Here is a 26,277-nt window from a genome sequence, read left to right as displayed (position 1 = left end):
CAGTGATGGCCATGAGCTGGACTTGGGTCTCTGGATGCTCTGTCTCTGATTTGGTCCTGCCCAAAGTGGTTCTCTTCCTTCCCCTCTCTTATCCAATTCAGGGTCCTCCCTTCATCTCAGACTTATCAGCTTGAAAATATGACAGTGTTCAGTTATCCAGCTCTTTTAATTATTTTTCAGGATTTTTTTCCCCCCATAATAATCCTTTCAATTTTTTATTGTTCTTCACTGTTCCCAAAACAATCTTATGCAGAAATGCTTATCCTCACCTCATAGAAAACATCTCAGAAAGAACTTCTCCAGGGCACGGTGCCGGTGTGGGACAAAGCCTGGTTAGGAGGCAGATGCAAATCGCTGGTTTGTGTTCAAGCCACGGTGCCACTTTGTCCTTGGTGGGCCCACCTTCCCCACACTGACTCTGTAGCCGTCTCTCCTGGCTTCTTTCCAAGTAGCTGTACCAATTTTTACCTCTTCTGTGAATCTATTCATGACTGAATCAGATAGGCCAGTAACACCCAGTTTCTTCCATGCTGAAATGTGATGAAATGTCCTCTTAGTGTTGGCCCAAGGCAAGGGGCCTGGCTCAATTCCTTTTGTTAACATTCCGATTTAATGCTGAGTTCCCATGGGATCTGCCACTCCTCCCCTCTCCTCCTCACATAAGCTTTTAAAGGGGCCAACTGATTCCCATCTCTATGTTTTCTTCCACCAGACTCAATCAATTCGGAAATCGTCTTTGGGGGTGGGGGCAGGGCGGGAGAGAGGAATGCATTTTATTTATGGATATAAATAAGATGTGGCTGACACCCAACACCAAATACAGTTCTTTTTTTTTTAATTGAAATAAAGTTGATTTACAATGTTGTGTTAGTTTCTAGTATATAGCATAGTGATTCAGTTATAAATATATGCATTATTTCTCATATTCTTTTTCATTATAGGTTATTACAAGATACTGAATATGGTTCCTGTGCTATACTGTAGGACCTTGCTCTTTATCTATTTTATATATAGTAGTTTGTATCTGCTAATCCCAAACTCCTAATTTATCTCTCCCTCCGCCTTTCCCCTTTGGCAACCATAAGTTTGTCTTCTATGTCTGTGACTCTGCTTCTGTTTTGTAAATAAGTCCATTTGTCTCATGTTTTGAAGATTCCACATGTAAGTGATATCATATGATGTTTGTCTTTCTCTGTCTGACTTACTTCGCTTAGTGTGATCATCTCTAGGTCCATCCATGTTGCTGCAAATGGCATAATTTCACTCTTTTTTATGGCTGCGTGTAGTCCATCGTATCTTCTTTGTCTGTCTGTAACGGACTCCCACAACAAATGCAGTTCTGATTATCCACCTACCTTGTCCCAAGCTGCATAGCAGGGGGAGGAAGCCTCCTACGAGGCAGATGGACAGAGAGAAGGAAGGAAGTGCTTGCCTGAAAGGCAGGTGGCCAGGTTGTTTCCAGAAAGAGATCCATGAGTAGGGTGCCTTGTCCCTTCAACCCCTCATCCCCACCCTGAAGAGAGGCTCTGGCCACCTCCCTTCTCACTTTGGATGAGAGAATGGTTGATGGACAGAGAAGCAGGGGCTTCTTCCTGGGTCATTCCTTGGGAGGGCAGCGAGGGTGGCAGAAGAGCCAGTTTTCTGGGCCAGGGAAGGACCGTGGTGGCAGGAAGATTTGGTTCCTAGGGATGGAAAGAGTCTCAAGATGGCCTTAGGTGAACCCTTTCTCAGGGCGTCTCCGAGGGCTTCCCCGTCCCTCCCTCCCCACCGTGGAGCCTGGTGGCGAGTACTGCCTCCTCTCCAAGATCCGTCTCCTTGGCAAGACTTTTGGCATAAACTGCAGTTCATAGAGACTGAGAAACCCTCCTGGCTGCTCAGTGTGATGGACATTCCCACCCTGGGGGTATTTTTGCCAAAGACGAAGTTTACGGGGAAAGGGGAAAACTCTCTCTCTCTCTTTTTTTCTTTTTCGTTTTTTTTTGGGTAAGCTATTGATGATTTTGCATGACAGTCCCCTGAAAGGAATTTTATCCCATATACATAATAAAACAAAGAACACACCCATTATGAAATTATTTACATGTCAGTATGTTACTGGATTACTTGAAAGCCAGGAACACTGGCCTGAGACTTAAGAGATAGACTATCGTTCTGATATTGACATTAACTACCTGTGGTTTGTTGGGCACGTCTGGACATGTCCCTTAAGCACTTTGGATGTCAGTGCTGCTATCTATGTAACAGGATGGTTTTATATCTGCTGGATCCTTCCAGGCTCAACATCCCCCACATAATGAGCTCGGAGAGCTGAAGATCAGTAAGAAGGCTTCTGGTCGACTAGGTGTTAAACACCAACCTGATCATCACCACCATAATTTTTTTAAAGCAGTAGGAAGGAGATGAGTTTGACACAAATGCCTGGAATATCTCTAGTTGTCACCATCTTAGCAAGAGGACCGACTGCTTCCTTATCTGGCTTACGAGTGGAGATATTTTATTCACAAACATTGTCTAATCAGAAAAGACACAATGCACCACAGAGAAAAGTGGTGGTAACAGGTTCAAAAGACTGCTGGGTGATATTTCACAGGTAAATTATCTCAGTGAACATAATCTTGATGCTGCTGGGAACAAGATTATTTCTTTAAGTCTCTGGAGCATTAAGGAAGACATTGATTTCCTGTAGATATAAATCAGCAGAGAATGTGAATATACATTTTACAGGAAAATCTATATAGGAGGAAATAAGGGAAGAGTAAATGGATTTCTTTACTGGTCAGGATGAAGTCTATGAAAGGCTATATTGTTACAGATGCCCACCCTCACTTCTCCAGGATGGTGAATAGGGGCGGCCTTACAGCAAAGAATGGGCCATGTTAATCGGACAATGTCCCTTTTTACAGAAGTGTTAAGGTAAGGAGAAAAAGCGAGACAGCCCTGAGCCAAATTCCAGGAATATATGCGGCAAAGTTTTTTTTTTTCTTTAAAGTTCAAAATTGGTATTCTGCCCTTTTTTTTTTTTAAGGAAATATTTTGAAAACTGAAACTTGTCCTGGGAATTAGTGACCAGTCAGAAGGCTTTTCTACCCTGGAAACTTGGTGGAAATCCAGTTTGGATAGATTAGCTAAGTGTTATTTCAGTTATAGTCCAGCTTGGTTTTCGTTTTTGACATCGGGCACTTTTATTACAATTAGCCCACATTAACTTTGGCTAAGAGAAAAATATTACACCATCTGTCAGAATTCGCAATTTGCTTGAAAGCTTGTGGCCTTCTATAAGTCTTGACAGCAGCATACAGCTTGTTCTTGCTGTCGAACCCACTGAGGATAGAGTCTGTGTCTTTCTGAATCTACTAAATAGAAGCATATCCAAATAATAAATATTTAACTCCCTTTAAAAGAAATGTTCAACTTAAAATTATAGAAAGACTCAGAAGTGAAAGTAGCTTGCATAGGCTCACGTGGTTAGCTCCTGTTCGGGGCAGGACGCCTCTTCTCCTGATGTATGGAGAAGAACTTCCTTCGTGGTTGCTGTGATTTTGAGATAAATGGATACTTGAGTCTCTTTCTGTTGCTTTATCGCTGTCCTCAGCTCTGCCTGCCTCTCTAGCAAACACCCCCAACTTCTAGTATTCTATACTGTAGAAAGAAAAAAACCAAATGGATTACTTAAAATTATGGACAAGGCAGACATGTCTGGAAAATTCGACTCAAAAATACAACATAGAAGTAAATAGCAGAGGGGGTTATGAATGGCTGGGGGCAGCTTCCACATCACAAATGCACTGGGAAATTCCAGGCCAATTTACTGTCTGTTGAGTAGAGGAAGAACTTCTGAAAGACTGAGTTAGTTTCAGATACGTATGTAGATGTAGATGTCGCTAAAGATGAGTGTGTGTGTACACACGGACACACATACACACACTGCACTTTAAAAGATGACACACACACTGTGCCATGGCATTGTGCATCTCCAGAGGCCACCATTCACATGAAGTACAGTGTGAATGGGGTCCGCACCCCACACCATAATTATACCACATGTTGTGCTGGACATTATACTTGAATATGTCACAGCTGTCATCACATAAATGTTTAATTTCATTAGGGATGTTTTTAAGAATTTTTTTTTTCAAATTGAAGTATAGTCAGTTTACAATGTTGTATCAGTTTCTGGTGAACAGCATAATGTTTCAATCATACACATAAATATATATTCATTTTCATATTCTTTTTCATTATAAATTACTACAAGATATTGAGTATAGTTCTCCATGCTATACAGTAGAAACTTCTTGCTTGTCTATTTTGTATACAGTTGTTTTAAGATTCTTCTGAAACTTCCTAATCACGTATGAGTTCTTACATTCCACTTTTTACAAGTGAAATAGTTTTGCCAGAAAGCCAGTTGTATTTAGAAAATCAGTCTAAAGTAGATGAGGCTGCTGGATTGGACGAGTCTTATTTCAGAGGTGGTTAATTTGTTATAAGTAGATTTAATGTAGATGAAACCCATTCTACTTACTGGCCAGGTAAATGGTGAAATGAGGAAGTTCCCAAGTAGAACACAAGCTAAGACAGTTCTTCCCTTGGCACCTACTGCATTGTCGGGAATGCCTAGTGTTAGTCTTCTCTTTGAGTCATGGTGTTGTCTCCAGAAGGGCTCCTTGAGGGCCTTGTTAAAATTATGGTGTGCCCCACTCAAGGGGGCCAACATGTACCCCATTAACCAGTATTATTAATTCAACAAATAAGACATTATAAAGAATATGATTATTTTCTTGACAATAAGCTTTGAGTTCATGTATTACTCCACTGATGTCCAAAGAGAATTTGAACCAGTCTAAAAGAAAAAGGCTATACAAGCTTGTTCCAAAAGTATAATGATAATTATCTGGAAAGGCAGGTGATGGAGAAGTGTGTATGTTCCAACAGGGTGTTTGCATGTGTTTAATAACTGTTGCAGAGTGTCAGCCGTGGTTTACTCTTACGTTCACTAAAAGCACGGTCTGCACAGGATGTATTCATTCATACGCTTTTATGGTCTTTCCTTCTTCTCCCCAACCTTGGAGCTACACAGTGTTCTCAGAGCCATTGCGCATTTTCCACGGTTGAGTAGAAGGTTCTGAGATGGACAAGCACCCAGTGTGTAGTCTGGCTCTTTCCTGCTTTTGTACCTATTTCCCCTGTTTAGCTTCAACGTGTTGATGTGTTTAAGGGATTCCATTTTTATGTTTTTAGCACACATTTGATTGGAGAGTCAGCACTTATTTTCTCTTCGGGAGCCCATCCATGTCAATGCAAGCTCTTCCATATCAATGGAAGCCCTGTGAACAAGAGCAAAATGCACAGGTGTGTTCCGGAGGAGGGATTAAAGATTGAGTTTATATCGGAGAAGAACACAGATTCACGGGACCGTACGTTAGAACTGCTCGCTGAAAGATAAACATAGATTTAAGAATCAATTATGGAGACCTTAGTTCAAAAACCACAATTATATTTTTATTTACCTATATTCCTCACTGATGTTGCTATGTGTGAATGTAAGATTTATGCATATTCATTCAGAAGAATGCAGTGTGTGTAGAGGGTATTTGTGCAATGTACCCAGCATCAGGTGCCCCTTGCTCCTCTTTGCTGACCATCCTCTTCCGCTCTCTGTCTTTCTGATTCAGTTAGGCTGTCATATCTGATGCCGGGTGTGGCGTCTGTGACCCACGCTTGGCCATTCAGTGCCTCAAAGCCCCTTAACTACAGTGATTACTTCAGAGATGGAAAGAACTGAGTCCAGGGAATGTGCAGGAACTATTGGGAAGAAATATTTTCTCTTCTGTGCTGGACTGAACTTAGGAGATATGAGCCTGGAGCTGACAGGAGTCAACACATGGAGCCTGAAAATTAGACTCAATACAGTAGGAGTCAGTCAAGAGATGGAACCTTGACTCGAATGCTTTTATTTGAACTCTTGAATCAAGCAATACCTAAAGCTAGAGCTCATGTGGACACTACCAATTACAAACTCATAACCACGAAAAAAGTTCCGGTTCAGTCTATCAGCCACGTCAACTTCTTAAACGTAAGCAAATGCTGATGTCCTCGGACATAAGGGAAAGTGAGTATTATCTTTTATAGGATTTGTGAACTGTAATAAATTTAATTTTTATCCCATCCTTTAAAAAAATTATTGTCTTAAAGATTTTAAGTTAAATTAGAAGAAAAACTATTTTCCTGCCCTGAATACTATATATAAAATAGATAAACAACAAGATCCTACAGTATATATAGCATAGGGAACTATATTCAATATCTTGTAATAACCTATAACAAAAAAGAATATGAAAAGGAATACATACACAACTGAATCACTACGCTGTACACCAGAAGTTAACACAACATGGTAAATCAACTGTATTTCAATTAAAATTTTTAAAAGAAAGAAAAAAAAAGAAAGGAGATAACAAAAAACCCTGTCTTTCGGAATTCCTTCAGCTACACATAGTCTGTATTACCTTCCTAACTTTCACGGTAATTTGTACCACTTTTGTGGTAAAGTTATTTGTATACCTGTCTCATTACCATAAATGGTTTTAAGATCTTTCTGACAAAGGATGCGTGTTGTACATGTTGTAACACATTCCGCTCACACCAGTAACATCAACTGAAGGTACCTGAGAGCACGGGTGAGGTCAGGTTACGGATGCTTGACATTCAGGAATTGAGCCAAAAAATTAGGTAAAGAAATTAGACGTGGAGCCAAGATTTACTGATAATTGAAATTAGCTGTATTTAATAGTTGACCAGCCACTAATGAAGGGGAAGAGACATATGCAGAGCCCCAGAAAAGGAGCTAATCCTCGTATCAGATAGGCTTTGTTTCAAAACCATTCAAAAACGGGTGGCTACACACAGGCATTTACCAAAAAGATTGATTTAAAAAGATGATGGACTTTCTCTCCTTTGTCGTTGGTGTGAACATCTCTTACGCGAAACTGGTGGCTCCTTCAGTTGTACCCATAAGGCTTGGTACTCGATTAGTATTTGCTGAATGAATGGCTTCGGCATAGAATGAACGCTAGGTGGTTGCATCCCATTTTCACTGCTCACTTGAAGCATTTTCTTCTGTTCCTTCCTGTCTCTGCTGGCCATTTGGGCGGCTCATTGTGTGTGTGTATTTTGGGGTGCGTATGGCAGCAGTGTGGGGAGTTGGGGGTACTGTGAACCTTGGATCTTTCTAGAACTCTTTAATATACGAATATTTCTGCCTCATTCCTCAGTCCCCTGTGTGATCCCAGGTTTGTATATTGCATTTATATTTTATCTTAGGTCTTGGGTGAGGTATCAGAGCACAGATAGATGACTCAGATTTGGGGTGCATATTTTGGTGCCTTGGTTGCAAGCATGGTGAGGAGAATAACCAGGAGGTGCCTGTGTTCTCTGCGTTGCCACAGAGCTGGCCTTGCTCACAGGGATTCTGGCTTGGTCTATGCGAACGGAATAGCCAGACTGTGAAACAGTTTGCTTGTTTTGGCCCCTTACAATTTTGGATCATTCCATAACCCAATCAATTGTGTAGCAATTGGCTCTAAATTTGCCCAAATGTAGCCAGCTGAATACATATGCACACTTAGGTACTTGCACAGCCACCCCTACTGTGCCAGCCTGAACATCTTGTAGGTCAGTCCAGACTCTCAGGACCTGCATGTACATCATGGGAGGCAGGAGAAAGTGGAGGTTCATGGCACAAGTTCTGGAGTTGGGCTGCCTGGGTTCAAGCTCAGGCTCTGTCACTTATTAGCGTGTGGCCTTGAGCATGATATTTGCCTAATATGTCTTCCGTTTCCTCACCTATTAAGCGGGGATAGGTCTTACCTTATGGGGTTGTAGTAAAAATCGAGTAAGATAATCCATGAAAAATGCTTAGCTTACCGCCTGCCAAATGGTAGCTCTCAGGAGTTGTTGGCCGTCACCTGTGTCATCACTACCACCACCATCATCATCTGCATTATTATCATCATCAGCATCATCTCATGAAGGACAGCTCTTTGATAACTAGGCTTGAGGAAAGTATGCTGAAGTTTGAGGAAGGGATAAGAGATTTCATGTCAGTGCGATGACCTCTAACACTTGGGGACCACATGCAAATCAGGTTAGGATTAGGCTCTGAGCCCCTGTGGATGTATTTGCTCCTCCTCTTTGATGAGCAGCTGCCTAGACTTGGTCCTAGCTGAACAGGCCAAAAGCTGGATCATGATGTGATCACTAAAAAAGTCCATAATAATCCTTCAGTAATTTATTATGGGTAACTTTTTGATGATGAATCGTAAATATTACCTTTGTATCAAAGGACAGAAGTACACAAAAGCAATCAGAGCTTTAAAAAGGCAAGATGGGGAGACAAGTTAAGATGATCTTTCTCTCTCTGTTTCTCTATCATTCATCTACCTGCCTATCTACCTACCTATCTATCTGTCTATCTATCTATCTATCCATCAGTCTAATCTATCTACCTACCAATCACTGATCTTTATGTATACTTACAAAAGCAGTTTTTCTTCTTTTCTGGTTTCTCTTTTCTAATATAAATTTGGGGGATCTCTGTCATGTCTTTATATTGTAATCCCTTTCTGCTCCAGAAATGGCAACAAAACAACTCTCAGGGAGAAACGTATTCTTACATGAGCGGCTGCATGGATGTGTAGTATAATATGTGGTGGGTGCCGCTGTGAGATCTGCTGCAGAAGGCAGGGTTTCAAAAAGCTCTGGGAGACGGCTGCTTCTCCTGTCCCAAAGCCAGGGGTGGATGGAAGGAACACACCAAAACAAGTTGTCCAAATAAGTGACAACCTAGAAGCCCTTATTGCATCTTTGTGACTCTATCAGTTTGTGTTAAAACCGTGAGTTGTCCTTAAATGGAAAGCATAAACGGCAGTGATTTCTGAGGACATCAGCTTCATTTTTCCTGTGTCCAGACTCACTCACTTCTCCTCTTCCAAACAGCAGCTCTGCCTGAGCCTAAGGCTTGACTGCTTAGAATTCCTGACTTGTTTTTCCACATTCTTCAACCCAGAAGGTATAATAGTCATAGTCATTTATGGAGGGGCCACCTTCTATTTACCTCCTGAGGAGGAGAGAGATTAAAAAAGAAAAAGAAAGAAGGAAAATGTGAGATATGGTGACAGAAGCACAGAAACAGCCAAGACACTGGGTAGAGATAGGAGAAGCTGATCCTCATGTTCCACCTCTGGGCTTGGAAGGAAATGATAGTTCATAAATCCATGCATGAACAGCAGTTCTGCTGGGTAGTTTTTTCCCTCCTTTGGAATATTTTCCCTTTTACAGAGCTAAAAACTATTTTGCTTTCCTCTTCTCTAGGTTTCTTTCTTATTCTTGGTTGTGTTCCCTTTCAACATGTACTTCTCTTCCTCTTTTTAAAGCTTTATCTTCCTTTTGTTTGCATTCTACAGGACCTTTCTGGTTTTCACTTGCTTTCTTTAAATTGTACGCTTGTGTGTGTGTGCGCATGTGTGTGTGCATGTGTGTGTGTCTGTCTGTCTGTCTGTGTCTGCTTGAATTAGATTATAAGGGGGAAGAAATTTGTAAATTGGGGAAACAAACTGAGTTTGGAAAAAGTTACATTCTCTGAGGCACATTCTTTTTGCCATGTGCTTCGAGCCATATATCCTCCTCAATTGTGTGGTATACCAAAAACCCACAGTGAGTGCAAACAGTGGAAACAATGTCTCCTTTTCCTGATTTCATATAAGATACATAGACCGAGGTCACAGTCTCTGGGATGGAGTGGTGTCTTTTCTGATTTCTAGGTGAAAAGGCAGTCAAGGGCTGGCACTTTGCGCCTGGTGTTGGAGGAGTCTGCGACGGGACGCAGAAGTTGAGTTATTTTACATGTTGCACAATGAAGGAATGTTGTTTGTGCAAGATCTGATGAGCAGAAGTGCCTATTAGGTGTACCTTGTTAAACCAGCGCCTGATTTAATCATAATGATTGTCTTTTGTGGTGGGGATTAAATTACAGAGAGTCTGCTGTGTAAACAGGTAGACAATTGAAGTCTTGCTGAAAAGAAAAGCACCCATCTGGGTGCTCCTGGAAATATCTGATTCCTCTAAGGTAGAGAAGAATTTGAAAAATCTGACATTACAGCATTCAGGCAGCTGGGAAAGGAGCTGCAGCTTTCGCTCCAAGATACATATATTTTTCAGTCTAATGTTCCCTCCCGTAGGATGAAAACCAAACCCAAACACAAGCTAACTCATAATCACTTTTCCTATTCTGGAAAACCCTTAAGAACTGCTTTAAAAAGTTATGGTTCTTCGGGGTTTCTTTGATTTTTAATCTTAGGTAGAGGCTGCAATTGTAATTACTGTGCCTCCCTTTCCAAGACCTGAAAAATTTAATGGGTACTTGAGCAGGAAGGTTTCATCTTTGTTTTAAAACTGTGCTATAATAAAGCTTGGGGGTATTATTATTTACTTATTTCAAATCAAGGTCATTATTTTTAAAACGATCATTTTGGGGGGAATGAGATAATACACCCAAGGCCATGTCAAAATCTTTACAAAGGCAATTCCCATGGAATTTATGAGATCTAAACTACAAGGATTATTTTCATTCTTTGAGATTATTTGGAAAGTAATTGAAAGATTTTTTTTTCATCTTAAAGAAAAAAAATACACATAGACACAAATGCATATCCACTACATTTAGAATGTCAGCATGATTTACCTAGTCAAATGCAATTTATTAATGAGCTCTTTTTAGCAATTGTCCTTATTTTAATATGTGAAGTTCTGTTAGATTCTGCTGTATCATTTGCTGCTTATGAGTCGAAGTAATATTTGAAAAGCTCCCTGTTAGATATCATAGAAAAGGAAGGAAGGGGGAAATACATTTGAAATAAATACTAAATATATCCACACTCAAATGTAAATGATACCAAGAAAAAAAATTGATGGAAAGTTTTATTTTGAAGTAGTGCTTTCAGCTCTCTATAATTTCATGCTTATAAAGTGCACACATGCTGCCTAAATTCGCTCCAAAAGCCTTTTGTGATTGTTCACCACACACATGCCTGGTTCTGGACCTCAATTTCTACCCAACCCCCAATATAAAGTAAATTTTATAAGTGTGAAATTGAGTTAAGTGATGTATGTCCTATAACTATTGTTAAGTATGCAAAAGCATAACTTAATTTTCTTGATTTTCTTATTATGTGTTCTTTTATTTTCTAATAAACATTTGTTTTGTTCAAACCACCGAAAGTCAGGAGTTTGAGCAATATATGACTTTCTAAACCCCATTATTGTGCAAATAATGTTTGTTTTTTCCCTAAGAAGTATAACTTTTGACCCATTTGAAATGAACTTCTTCTTCTGAAAAACTTTGTGCTTAAAAGTGATAGTTTTTAATGAAACATATATGAAAATAAATATATGTCTGTATATGCATGACTGGGACATTGTGCTGTACACCAGAAATTAACACATTGTAATTGACTGTACTTCAATTAAAAAAATACATTTTAAAAAAGTGATAGTTTTAAGATGTAAATCAATAAAATATCTTAACTTTCACTGTACCTCTAGATTTGAAGGTAGCCTGTATTAAATGACCAAGCTGTGTGAATGAAATTTGAGTACCATTCCAGACTGTATGCAAAACAGGTTTCACGTGTCATCCTTAAGATACAACAATATAAGATATTCTGTCTTCTTAGAATGCCCTTCTCTCTGTCCTTCCAAAGCACCTACTTTTCAAGGACAAATCAAATGCCCCTTTGGGAAGCTTTCCTCATGCCTTCTGTCTGATTTCCATCACATGCAGAAGCAGAGGTTCCCTCCACCCTGTTCCCAACATACCTTTTCACCATCTATTGTAGTAAGCCATTGTATTACAATTTCTTGTAAGTATATATTGTTAGTTGGTAAATTACTCGTGGGAAGTACTCCTGTACTCAGCTATGTGTTCATAACTGAATCCAATATAAGGAACAGTAAAGATATTTAATAAACACTTGACACATGGAACAATATATTCAGAAGGAAACTTCAAGTCCTGTCATCTGGTTACCAGTGGCTTTCAAGCTCTCTGTGCAGAAATGCTCGGTAAAAATATATCTATTTTTATCACAACTCAAACACACTCACACAAACACAACTGACAGAGCGTTTTATGACACAGCATTTTCCCTCCCTCAATATGTATGATGTACACTGATTTTTTTCTGTCATACTGTATTGTATTGTGTTGCATTCCATTCTATTCTTTCCTATCTTATTCTAATTTTTAAATTTGGCTTTAATCCACTAAGTTGATTTCCTCAACTACTTGGTAAACCACAATTTGAAACACACTATTTCATCTTTGTGGCTTTAGGCACATCTATTTTTTGAATTCTGGTTTCAAGGCAATCTGTTCTTAAAGGTTATCAGGGATCCAGATTATCAGAGCCATCTTCTGAGCACTTGTTCCACTGGAATTAACCAACGTATAAAGAAACTGTTATTTCAAAATCTTCCTGTTACTAAATTTCTTCCAATGCTTTTCTAGTTTATTTCGTTGGAGAGATTAGCAAAAGTTATCTGATTCTGGATTTATATCATCTACTACAGTGTCCCATAAGAGGTGTTAAGAAGTGAAGTATTAAAAAGGTCATGTGTCCTGATAGCTCACTGGTAACCATGATATATAAGGTACCGGAATTCATGTAACAAGGAATCAGTGACCAAAAAAACTGTGAAAGGATTTTCCTGAAATAAGTATCTACATGGAGAACTCAAAGTTAAAATCTTAGAAACTGAGCATAACTCTTGACTTCAAACCCACGGAAGAAAAAATATTGAACAAAATCATTTATTTCTATGATCCAGAAAGTCAGTCCCACAAATCAGCTTACAAAAACATTTAACTACACCCCATGGTCATCCCGCTGTGTCTCATTTACAAGGGGGCAGTGACTCACTGGGAAATCTTTGTTGGAAAATGTATAGTTAGGAGGCAGCTCTTCCTCTCTGCCAAGTCAGAGAGAACTAGTCAACCTCTTGCTGATTTTCAGGATCTTATGCATCAGAGATAGGCTACTCAAGTAGACCTGCAGATTAGATGGTATAACTCAATAGGGATTCCTGAATAGCTCAAAAAGATCCCTTTTGGAAGCGATGATGTTTTTCATATTTTGTCATACCTGAGATAAATATAAGCACTGCACCTTATTATTTGTTAATGTGAAGTTGGATGATTGGTAGAAGAAGAATGTGAATTTTTCAAAGAATGTTTTGACTCTCTTGACAGTAAAGTTTTATTCTCTGGAGCTGCACTGTCCAATATGGTGGCATTGGCCACATGAGATAATGGAAATTCAATTAAAATGACATAAAAGAAAAAATTCAGTAATTGAGTCATCGTGGGCACGTTTAAAGTGCTCAATATTCATTATTGCAAGAGGTTCTATTGCCAGTTCTCAAGAGAGAGTGTTTTATTTGATTAACACCTAATTTCTTTGGTCACTTGTCTGATTGTTGAAAAGGAAGGGTGGCAGAAGGGTTGGGGTGTTACAGAAGAGCTTGGTCCACCCTGGGAAAAGATTTACTTTGACCTCTACAGGCCTCTACGTGGTCTTCTACGTCTGCTGTGAGTGGGTCATTGATATGGGTCCATTCTAGCTCCTAATTTGAGCTTCTCCAATCAATTTTTCTCACTGCTTTCAGAGTGACCATTCTAAAACACCAGTCAGCATGTCTTTTTTTCTTTTTTTTAATGCCCATTATCTACAGAGTAACTTTCATTCTTCTTGCTTTTGATTCAACCTGGCATAAATCAGTAGCTCTGTTTGTTCCTCTGTGTAGTTTATGCTCTGGTGACACTCTTAGCCACCTAGCAGGCATCTTTGGTCCTCTCCTCACACTGTTCCTTGGAGCTCCATGAAAGTGTCCACACTTCTTGGTTCAGTTTATAAGCCAGAAACTTTGTGAACACTTCTGTGCTCCATTTAGACCCAAACTTACCCCACATTTTTAAGTGCTCACAGCATTTTACTTGCACGTCTATTACTGCATTTCTTTCCCCCATTAAAGTTTTACATGTCTAACTCTCCCACTGGATTATAAGCTTTTTGAAGAAAAAGAAACCCTGCCTCTCTGAATCTGCTACAGCTTTCTACACATAACTGCTTAACAAGGTGTGTATATGGAGTTTAATTTGGAGTGAGGAATGAAAAATCAGGCTAAATGGAGTCGCTGCTGGGGGTTGGGTTGGATTGTCAAGGATGCAGACAGGAGAGGGGACTGAGGTTACGGAGAGAAACCTAACTTTGGCCGTGCTAAAAAGTGTAACAGAATTGTGAGGCGGGACTGCAGGCTGCCAGTGTTTCGTAGGTCACAAAACACCACAAGGCATCCTTCCTGATGGAGATCAACCACAGCATGACTCACTCTCTCCCTGCTCACGAGGCACTGAATCCATGGCTCTGCTCTCTGCCGTGTCCTCAGGCTGGGCACTTCTTAGTGTCAATGTCACCATCTTACTCCATCTCTCCTCCTCACTGCATGCTCTGCTCCGTCCATCCTAGGTCCTCATCTCCTGCATTCCATAAGGAGGTTCTCAGGAAACCGTGGCTGAATAAACCCAACTGTGAGCTAAGAAATGAGTGAAAGATCGCCACAGGTAGAATGTAAAACACGTAAGATTGTCAAGTACAAATAGGAATGCGGAACATCTTGCCAGAGTTATTTGATTTATTTTCAAACAGCGTGGGGTCTTTGGGTCACCTCCCCCATTTAACCCAGCCATATCTCAGCATGCCTGGAATTCTGAACGCTGTTTGATCAATCGTCACTTTTTTTTTCTCCCTCACAAAAGGGCCTGTTTTTACTAGAGATAAAACTCTTTTTCCTCATCTTCAAAAGGATGCTCAAAGTGTTTTAAAAAATTCCCGCCTTGGACTTTTCTCCCAATCTCTGCTTCTTGGGGTCAATGTGAAGTGAGTTTGGAGACTCAGAGCCAGGAGGGTGAGGAACATGGAACTCTTTTTCATGGGTAGACATGTGTGGTCAAGAAAGCTTAAAAATAAAGCTGATTTCCAAAGGTGAAAAAAAAAGCAACCACATTCATTAAGCTTTCAATAAGCTGCTTTTTTTCTTAAGAAATCAGTTGATTTACTTACCTAAAAAAGAAAAAAAGAAAGAACGCTGTCAGCAGAGGAAAATGCAAGGCACTCTTCCAAAAGGATCCTTTGAGCAGAAGGAACATGTAAATTCCAAGAAAAGTTAGTTAGAAAGAACAGTTTATTCTCACTGGTTCCTTCTCATCACATCAGTATTTATTCCCCCCAAATGCCCTTTATTTATTCATTTTAAACCATCATAGGTGTCTACATGTTGGTCAGGACATAAAGACCTTTTCTTACCACAAAGACCCTTTTGGGGACACCAAGGGGAGACCTCAGCTATCCTTTTAAATTCTCAGGACTGTAAAACCTGATGTCTGCTGAGCCAAACAGGAGGGCTCCTGCGAGAAGGCAGAAGCCTCAGTAGTTAGGATGTAGGCCTCTGACCAAGAAAATCACGGGGCTGTTCCAGCGTGAACTGGTTTGCCGTCAGTCCATAAGATGGACGCGAGGAGTGCCAGTTTCAGACTGTGGAACTCCTATTTACTGAAACTGTAACACACAGTCATTGTAAGCTACAATTATCCACAGTTTAGTCTGTTTATGAAACCATTTTGTGGTTATTTATTAAAAATAAAATTTATGTGGGCTTCTTGAAGCTATATTTTTGGCAGGCGAAGGAGGTTGGCAGAAATGTTTGAGTCAACAGCCAGGCTCCAGCCACTCTTTATGTCGTCATATAAAAACTTGTCAAATAATATTTAGTTTTTAATCTTCAGTTGCAAACATAGGGTTAGTCATGAAAATATTCTGTGAGTAGGTCTCCTTGAAACAAGAACCCGGGTGTTTGGATTTCAGTAAAGGTGATAATTAAGTTTCTGGCCTGTTTAGGGGCAATCTGTTATTTCTTTCTTCCACCAACTTCTGTGACCTGTTTTTTTGTCCTGTTTCCACAGGGCTTTAAAAAGCTGTTTTATAATGATTTTTTTAAAATATAAACTATCTGTTTCCCTATTAGTTCTAGAATCCCAAACCAAAGGTATCGATCATGATTAAGAAGAAATTATCCTGCCAGCATAGTCGTGGTTGTCCTCTATTGGCGATCTCGTGAATGAAACAGGATTGCTTATTTCTCTGGAATTTTTTAGTTATTAAAACCACTATGCTTACTTTTCTAGTGCCGTCTAAGAAGGAGGCTCTTTTCAAAGGGGCCGCAGTTGCTGGCTTCAGGAATCGTGTAGTTCATCTTCACCAGCTCTGTGCACTTACAAACAAGCCAAAATGACAGGAGTTTGTTGATAAGAATCCTGAATGAAAAGGAAAATGTCATTGAGTAAAGAACCTTTGAATCAGAGAGAAGGAATGTACTATGAACAGGCAGAATGAAGTCTTTCTTTGCTTTGGATCCTCTTGCCCAAAGATTCAGTGGGAGAAGAGGAAGGACTTAGTATGAAATTATTCAAGAAGAAGTCTTTCCAGAAAAAGAGTTTCTGAGATGTGATAAACAGGACTTGAAAGGAGACTGCCCACTGTCCTTCCTACCACTTCCTTAAACACCTTGAGTCTGAGTCATCGCTGCCATCCTGCTCAGTCTGCCTTGAAAGAATGTCTGATCCCAACTTTGTAAGACAGCTATACATTTCATACATCAACTGTCCCCTGGCTCTTCATCCCCTTCCTCCACTAGGATTTGGCTTTGGTTCTAGTAGAAGAGCTGTTTTTTTTTTTTTAATTTTTTTTTAGTTCTTATTTTTTATTGACGTGTAGTCGATTTACAATATTAGTTTCAGGTGTACACCAAAGTGATTCAGTTATACTTACATATACATAGATACATATATTTTTCAGATTCTTTTCCGTTATAGCTCATTACAAGACGTTGCATATAGTACCCTGTGCTATACAGTAGGTCCTTGTTGTTTATTTATTTGAAGAGCTGTTATGAGGGTGCCCTTCTTAATAGTGATTTGGTCCTGCAATTTAACATTTGTTGCCAAATCACAATTCAGTTCCATACATGTTTTATTTATTGGGCATTTTCTGTGAGTGAAGTTCTGTGCCAGCTGCTATAGAGAATGTCAAGTGTGCTAAGACAGAGCCATTCTTAGAAAAAGCTTAAAAAGTGATAAAATATATTATCTATGAGTGATGTTTACCCCATAGTCTATGGGAGTTTGGGTACTGTTAGCAGGATGAAAACTGATTTTGGATCCACCAAGTGTAAAAATCCTCAGGCCTAGAGGAGTTTGGTGTCTTTGAAGACAGAGACTCAGTAAGACTAAAGCAGGAGAGGGGAAGGGTAGAGCTCAGTGGTAGAGCACGTGCTTAGCATACATGAGGTCCTGGGTTCAATCCCCAGTACCTCCATTAAAAAAAAAAAACAACCTAATTACCTCTCCCCACCAAAAAAAAAAAAAAAAAAGACTAAAGCAGGAGAGCGGCAAGAGAGGATTCTGTGTGGATCAGTGGATCAGTGCTGTTGCAGGGTCTCAAGTAGGGAAGCAAAAGACTAGAACAGACTGTTCCCTGAGGATGCAGTCTAGAGAGTTAAGCAGGAAGGATGTTTATAAAAGAGTGATCTTGGGTTTAACATCAGTAGAAGATTGGGAAGGAAGAAGGATTGGGCAGAAAGAAAAGTGATTTGGAGTTTGGACCCAATGACAGCCTTGGCTGACCCCACAGGGAGGACTGGTTTTCCAGAATGGCTGAGGAATGCTGAGATAGCTGGGCATTAATCCTTCCACACTGAGCCCTTGGATATGGATATGGGCCTCTCCAGGATGGGATGTGACCTGGGGTCAGGCAGTTCTTTGTAGCCAAGGTAACCCGGAAGGTTTAGAAAGTCTGATCCCAGCTTTATAAGACAGCTGTACATTTTATATATCAAATGTCTCCTGTTTCTCCATCCTCTTTTTCCACTGGGATTTGGTTTTGGTTCTAGTAGAAGTGCTGTTTTGAAGGTGCCTTCATTGATAGTGATTTGGTTCTGCAATTTAACATTTGTTGCCAAGTCGCAATTCAGTTCCATATATGTTTTATTTATTGGACATTTTCTGTGAGCAAAGCTCTGTGCCAGCTGCTATAGAGAATGTCAAGTTTTCTAAGACATCCATTCCTGGAAAAAAAAGTTTAAAAAGTGATAAAATGCATTATTTATGAGTGATCTGTATTCCAGATCACTCAACCTAACCTTTGGACAAGTCCTTCATGGAAGCAGAATTTCAGTGATGCATCTCAGTGTCCACCACAGTAACTTTATCTGCATTAAAACAAGCTGGCAGTTTTGGGAGAATGGATTCAAGATGGAAAAGAGCAGGACTGGGAAACCAGCTCAGTGCTCTTTGAATTGTCCAATGGGAGATGAGATGATGATAGCTTGAACAATAGGGGAACTGTGGAGTTGCAAGGAAGAGAATGGAATCAAAAGATATATTTGACATCGATCCTATAGGGCTAGAGGCTGGATTAGATGAGGGAGCAAGGGAGAGAAAGACACCAAGGATGAATGTCAGAGTTTTGGCACAAGGAAGTGGGAGACTAGAGATACCATGTACAGAGGAGGGAGTATTCAAAGAGGAGAATTGTGGGATTAAAGAGCTTTCTTCTGCACAAGTTGAAATTTTAAAAATTTACTTTTTTTTAATTCTTTTATATATTCTTTTTATTATAGGTACTACAAGAGATTGAATATAGTTCCCTGTGTTATACAGTAGGACCTTGTTTATTTTAATATATAGTAGTTAATATCTGCAAATCCCAAACTCCCAATTTATCCCTAACCTCTTCCCCTCTTGTAACCATAAATTTGTTTTCTACGCCTGTGAGTCTGTTTCTGTTTTGTAAATAAGCTCATTTGTGTCATTTTTTTAGATTTCACATATAAGTGACATCATATGGTATTTGTCTTTCTCTTGGTGATTTGACAAAAGTGCAGACATCAAGCAGAAATTTGGATGCGTGATTCTGGAGCTTAGAAAAGAGGCTGCAATGTTGCTTTATATTGTTGCTATTCTTGGTATAGAGCCAGTTGCGAGTGCTAATTTCTAGCAAGGGAATTTGGTGAAATAGGAAGGAGGCTGAGCAGAGAAGCCTAGGAAATGGCCCCCTCTGGATGTGGAGGAATAAACAAACAAGGCTGAGGTACCATGAGAGAGGGAAGAAGAAAGCCAGGACAAGAAGATGTTGTGGAAGTTTGGGAAGGAGACCATTATTAGCATTCCTTTTAATATTGATAAGGAAGAACATCTATTTTAATGTTCACTAGCCATTTACTAACACTTTGTTGAGACATATTCAACACATCTTAATTCATCCATTTCAAGTGTACCCCAGTGATTTCATTTATATTCTCTGTTTAGTAATTTACCAAGATGTACAGCTATTACCATAAATCAGTTTTAGAACATTTTATCACCCAGATAAGATCCCTCATGTAGGCTCATTTGTTTTTGTTTTTCTTTTGTCTATTGCTTTTATTTTTTTAAATATTGATTTTTTTAGGAACTTTAAAAATAGTATTTAAATTTTTTGGACATAGACTTGAAAATGTTTTTTGTAGGTTGTCGTTAATCCTTCAATCTGGTTTGTGGAGATATTTTAATATGTGGAAACTTTATAATTTTATGGAATTAAATATAGTGGTTTTTTTAATGGATGTTTACTTTGTTTTTGATTTTTGAGATTATTAGAAAGTCTTTTTATCAAAGATTGTATTTTCTAGCATTTTTAAGATTTTATTTATTACTGTTGGATTTCTAATTTCCTTGGAATTTGTTTTATTTTAAAGAAGGATGTAGTGATCCTGTTTTGCCTGGTTTTCCAAACTACTGGTAGGTTGTTCCAAAATCAATTATTCACAAATCCATCTTTTCTCTATTGATTTGGTTAAATTACCATATTCTCTTCATTGTTAACTCTATTCTGGCCTTAGTGTCATGCTGTTTCATTTACTATTTCTTAGCAGTACATTTTAGTGTCTAATAGCATGAGACTATAATAGCACTTAGCTAAGTCTTCATATGACAGAGTTAATTCATTCATGCACTATCCTTTTTCTAGTGCCCCCCTCCCCTTTGCCTTTTCCCTCCCTTTGACATCAATCCAGCCCTCATCCTAAGTAGATCCTGCTCACCCTCAGGCTTCAAGTCTATTTCATCAAACTTTCAAAGTAAATCTGGTTCTTTAGCCAGACTAGTAATTTGGAAGTTTGTTCTGTTTGCATGAACATCCAAATTGCCTTGGCTGCCCAGTAACCTGAGGGCAGCTCACCGTCATCTGCAAGCAGCCCATTTTGTGGGTAAAGTAAACAGACAGTATCTGGTGATACCTGAAAAGAACGGTTGACTATTACAATTTCATTGGTCCATGTTTAGTTGAATTCTTTGTAAGTTACAGGCTTTTGCATCAGTTTCATGTTGTTTCACTGTTTTTCTGGTAGTCTTCAAATAAATCTAGAGTTAAGGATGACTTTTCCAATGACTATTGAATGACATTGACTGTCTTTATTCCATCCATCAGCTCAAAGTATTGCCCTGATGGTGCAGAGAAGTTTCTGCATGCTCTTTTTTTAAAAATTCTTTTTTCTTTCATCCAAGACGTCTACTGTCTACCAATATGAAGTCCCTGAAATTTTGATAACTATGGCCTGTGAAATTAACAGAGCCTCAGAAAGGGATAGGCAGTGGTTTTGCAGCCAGCTTCTATGCCTCATTGTTCATGCTGTGTATGATTTTTGCATATGCCTTTTCTTTATATAAAGAGAAGTTGTCAGTTAGAGCCAAAGTTGTACAGGTAGTTTGTACACCTTGGTTAAAATGTAGGGTAGAAGCACTTTTATCCAGAGCAAAAGTCTAAGAGTGATCATGGTGGGGTAGTCGAAGGAGCAGAGTTGGAGCCTAAAGGCATACATTTAACTCCTGGCTCCATGGCTTAGAGATCTTGTGCAGAGGCACTGCATTTTCTCCAGACCCCTGACTCCTCTTCTGTGAAAGGAAATGATAATAGACACTTACTTCATAGGATTGACATGAGTATAAAATAACACATGTGGATATGTGTTGCAGGATAAGCAGCTAGAAATTTTGAGTATTGAGGTTAAACTTCTAAACTTTCCCTGGCTTGGAAGTGTTCGTGTTAATTGAAGGCAAAGTAAATAATGTGGTTCCTCTCATTTAAGATGCCATAGATTGTAAAATACATCATTATTTTACATACCACTAGGGAAAAATGCTCCCAATTTCAAAAATCAAGTATAAGACATAACCCGATTTCTGAGATGATGGGATCTGAAACACCTCTATGTCTTAGAATGGATGAAACATAGTAAGTAGAGAAAATATTAAAGATTTGGACCCATTGGAAAGAAGATTAATCTGAATTGGTGATAACTCATAACTGTAGAATCTTTTAAGAAGGAATGTTGTTTGTAACTTTTGAATTATAATAATGGAAATAGATTAATAGGTTGCTAGAGTAATTGCCTTAATGAATAGATCATTGATTTATAATTGGCTTGTTTTACAGGAGTCAGAATATGATTACTGTTTGGGCTTATTATAAAAATGGGCCACCTGGCCCAGCTGGGCCCTGAGCTGGTCCTCTGATTGATATACATCACAACTGTACAATGAGTGTATCAATACAGAATAATGGCTATACATTACATATGAAAGTTAAGAGTGTAAGTCCTAAGAGTTCTCATCACAAGAAGAACATTTTTCCCAAATTCTTTAATTTTATGTCTATATGAGAGGATGGACGTTCCTTAACTTATTGTCATAATTATTTCATAATGTATGTAAGTCATCATTCTCTATACCTTAAACTTATACAGTGCTGTATGTCAATTAATATCTCAATAAAACTGGGAAAAAGTAAATAAAGAAAATAAAATGTGTCTTTTCACTTCCAAGAGTAAAATTACACCTGAGTTTCTTTCTCACCTTGAGATTTTGCTTAATCTACTCTATTCTGTTGACTTTCTCCACTGGCTTTTTCTATTTTGCTTACTAGTGGGTCAACATTTTCCAAATTAAAAAAAAAATACTTGTAATGATTATTTAAAGACAATATAGTCAGGCAAAAGCCTGAGCTATAGTAAGTTCAAATCCCAGCTCATCTAAATAACATCTGGATACATTGGGCAAATGACTTCCCACATCTGTTCTTCAATTGTTTTCATCTGGAAATTTGGGCTATAATGGTTGTATTTGCTTCATATAGTTGTTGAAGGGTTAAGTGAATTAATATATCTGTAACACACTCAGGATATTGCCTGGCACATAGTAAGGCTGAATAAATGTTATCTATTATTGTTATCATTCCTCAACTATTCAATCTGTTTCCTCTTTTTTGTTCTTATCTCATCATCAACAAAAAAGAAGTTATTTTTTGAAACCATTGCATTGGACTGACAGACTGTTTTTCACTTCTGGTTCTGCTGTTTTTTCTTTCTTGTCCCTTTCTTTCATGCCACTTATTCTGATGAAACTTAGAAAGGGAAAGGCCAATGAGGATCAAAATATTACATATTCCTCAGATCTGTTTTAACTCATCTTCACCTGTGATAATCAAGGCTATCTTTAACTGTTTATATCTACCCAGGGTGGTGATTTTTCTACAACTTTTGTAATGGGTGCAGATTTGATCCCTGTGTTTTTAACTGCCAAGTTTCAACAGTTACATTCACAGAAAATTACATGAAGACACGCAAACTCATTTCTGAACATTCCATTTTACAAACACAAAAAAATCCAACTTTACATAAATAATGGATATATATTTGTATGAGTGTACTCATTATATTTTCCTTTGAAAAACTGTTCAATAGAATCCTCATTATTTTCTGTTTTCTCACTTGTGATGCCTTAACATTCTCCAACACTTTTCTTGGGAAGGTTAAGTTAAATGATTTGAGTACAACTCAGAATTCAAACTCTGGAACAATATCATTATAACTGTCAACAAATTGTTCTGATTATAAAATGTATAGATGCTTTATTTACCCAAGAAGCAATTCAAACCCTTGAAACAATGATTAACTCTACAGAGAGGACGTAGGGAAGGAGTTGCAAACTACAGCCCAGCTGCTCAGTCTGGCCCATCACTTTTGTAAATAAAGTTTTATTGGCACATAGCCATGCTCACTCATTTGCATATTGTCTTTAGGTGCTTTTTGCCTTATGGTAGCAGAGTTGATTATTTGTGGCAACCTGAAGTTGTCTTACAAAGAGTAAGGAGAAAGATGTTAATCCTGAGGACAAGTGAGAACCATCTCAGATGCCAAGATCTGGGGAGAAACAATTGAAGCTTTGAGAAATTGTTAATCTCTTTTGCTCTGTTGGTACCTTCTGTAGTGCTATTTAGGAAAAAAAAATCTTTTGTATTTTCTTGGTTAAAAGTAAATCTGTTTTGCACATCTCCTTCTATTGTAGAATTGGCCCAGGTGAAAAAAAAACAATTTCCATATTGTCCACACACAAAAGCAACAATCAGTGGTTTTAATTTGCTTAAAAATACTCTAGAAGAAGTATGAATCATGATGTACAACAACATGAGATACTGTGATCCATTCTGGTCTACAGCAAGCATGGCATCCTTATTGTCCACCTTTAGAGATCTGGCTCATTCATTTATTCAAAAGCTATTTACTGAATGACTGTGCTGTTCCAGCACCCTATTCCACATACTTGAGATTCAACAACAAAACAAACAAACAAAGCTGGTCAGTCTACCTTGAGGGAGCCCACAATCTTGTAAGTCACATGGCATTTTAGAAGTAGATAGGGATGATGGAGAGAAGTAAGGCAAAGGAAGGGAATCAGCACCACTGGAAAAAGGGTGGTAAGGTCAACCTTACAGAGGAGACGACGTTTTTCAAAGACTTGAAGGAAGTGAGAAAGTGGATCATCCAATCCAGTAAGTGCAAAAGTCTGAGGTAAGAGCATGCCAGGCATATTCTACTACTCTACGAATAGCAAAGAGACAAACATGGCTGGGGCAGAACTACTGAAGGGAAAAATAATAGTCAGTGTGATGGTGATGTCACGGGAAGCAGTTCAGATCATGCAGGACTGTAAGTAGTTTGGATTTTCAGCTGGATGAGATGGGAAGACAATGTATAATTCTAAGCAAAGGAATGACATATTCTGCTGTATGTTTTTAAAGAATTACTCTGAATGGTTGACTAAAAGGTGACATGATGATGTTGAGAAGCTGTCTCAGTAATCCAAGGGAGAGATGATGTGGCTTAGGCTGTGTGGTATCAATGCCAACTGATGAGATGTGAGGTTTATTTGGGGATAGAGTCAACAGGACTACGGATGAACTGGATGTGGGAGAGAAAAAAGAAGTCAAGGGGGATTTGAAAGTTTTTAAACTTAGCAGCTGGAAAGATGTGATTATTCTTACCAGAGACGGGAAGACTTCTCTTCTGAGGAAGAAGAGAAGTTCAATGTTGGTCCTAGTGAGTTTTCAATGTCTGTTAGATGTTGAGTACACAGCTAGTTATACCAGAATGAATGAAGAATGAGAAGAAAATAGGAATAAGGACGGAGAACTGGGGAATTCCAGTGTAGAGTGGCCAGAGAGATGAGAATGGAGACAGAGAAGGAAGGATTGGTCTGTTGGCAGGAACGTGGGGAAAGCCAAAGGGAGGAAGGGCTGGTAAGGAAGAAAGAAAGTGTTAAGTATGGCTGACTGGTCAAACCTGTGAAAGACATCAGAGGTGATCTTAATAGGAATGCTTTGATGGAGTGGTGGGAGTAAAATCTAATGAGTAGATTTAAGAGAAAATAGGGTATGAGGAATTGTATAAGACAAGTATAGACAACTCTGTGGAGGAATTTTGCTAGAATTAGAAAAGATGGGACAGTAACTGGAAGAGGAGTCATACTACTATCAAGAAGGTTTTGTTATTTTTATAAGATGTGAAGAATAACAGCCTGCTTTATGTAGATGGAATGATCCAGGAGAGAGGGAAAAACTAGTGAAACAGAAAAGAGTGGATAGTTACTAGAACAACATCCTTGAGTAGTCAAGCGAGGATGAAAGCTGGTGCACAGGTGGAATATGTTGATCTTAGAAGTGCACACAATTTGGAGAAAGTAGAGGGCAGGCAGAGTGTAAGTCAGATGCTGGTAGGTGACTAGAAGTAATGGTGGGAGTAATGGAGGGTTCTGATTTTTTGTTTGTTTGTTTGTTTTTAACGTAGAAAGCAAAGTCATCAGATAAGAGTGAAGACTGGAACAGATGTGTGGAATTTCCTGATAGCTACACAGTGGGGTGAGAGGAGGAGTAGAGTAGGGAAGTCTAGAATGATTATCTTGTTGCAGGAAGGGGCCCCTGAGAATAGTGGCCACAAATTTAAATTGTATTAGAATTTTTAAGCCATATTTAGCTCTTCTGATGTAGGCCAGAACTGGGTTGACATTTGGTCTTAACCAGGGTTGTTTTTGCCAAATGAATAAAATGACAGTAATATGAATATGAGTAATATGAAATAGAGTATTCAAGGTATATTCAAGGGAGAGATGAGGTTCTGGTAAGAGCCAGGAATTTCAGTTAAACTGAAGTTAAAGTGTGATATTCTTGGAGTTGATTTATAGAGGTGCTGTTGTTTTTGGTAATAGTGAGGTCAAACTTGATTCAGTAGCAGAATCACATGACGGGCTTGTTAAACAGAAATTTCTGGACCCTAACCTGGCACTTCCTGATTAAATAGGTCTGAAGTGAGGTCTGAGAATGTTCAGTTTTAGCAAGTTCCCAGGTGATAGTGAGGCTGGACTTTGAGAACCACTGGTCTGGTGTATGAATATGGTAAGTAAATGGCTGAGGCATGTGGAAGAACATGATCATCAGAATGAATGTGTTCAAGGATCTAAGAAGCTAGAATGTTGGATGTAGCACCTATTTAGGAGAAAGAAAAGGCAAAGAGAGAGGAGCAATGGGTCTAGGAGCTATAAGTCACTGAGAAATGAGAGAGATGGCTGTCACAGGGAGGAGAGATGGGTGGGAAAGTTTGACAACATGAGGTTCAAAGTTGGATGTTTTAATGAAGGAAGAGGGACTGTGGAGCTCCAAGGATGGTTGTGTACCCTGTACATCTCTAGGGAGTGCTGTCCACATCATGGCTCCTGGGAGGGAGAATAGTCTGTAAATG

This window comes from Vicugna pacos, chromosome 5 (assembly GCF_048564905.1).
Source record: "Vicugna pacos chromosome 5, VicPac4, whole genome shotgun sequence".
Lineage (NCBI taxonomy): Eukaryota > Metazoa > Chordata > Mammalia > Artiodactyla > Camelidae > Vicugna > Vicugna pacos.
This window is presented reverse-complemented; position numbering follows the sequence as displayed.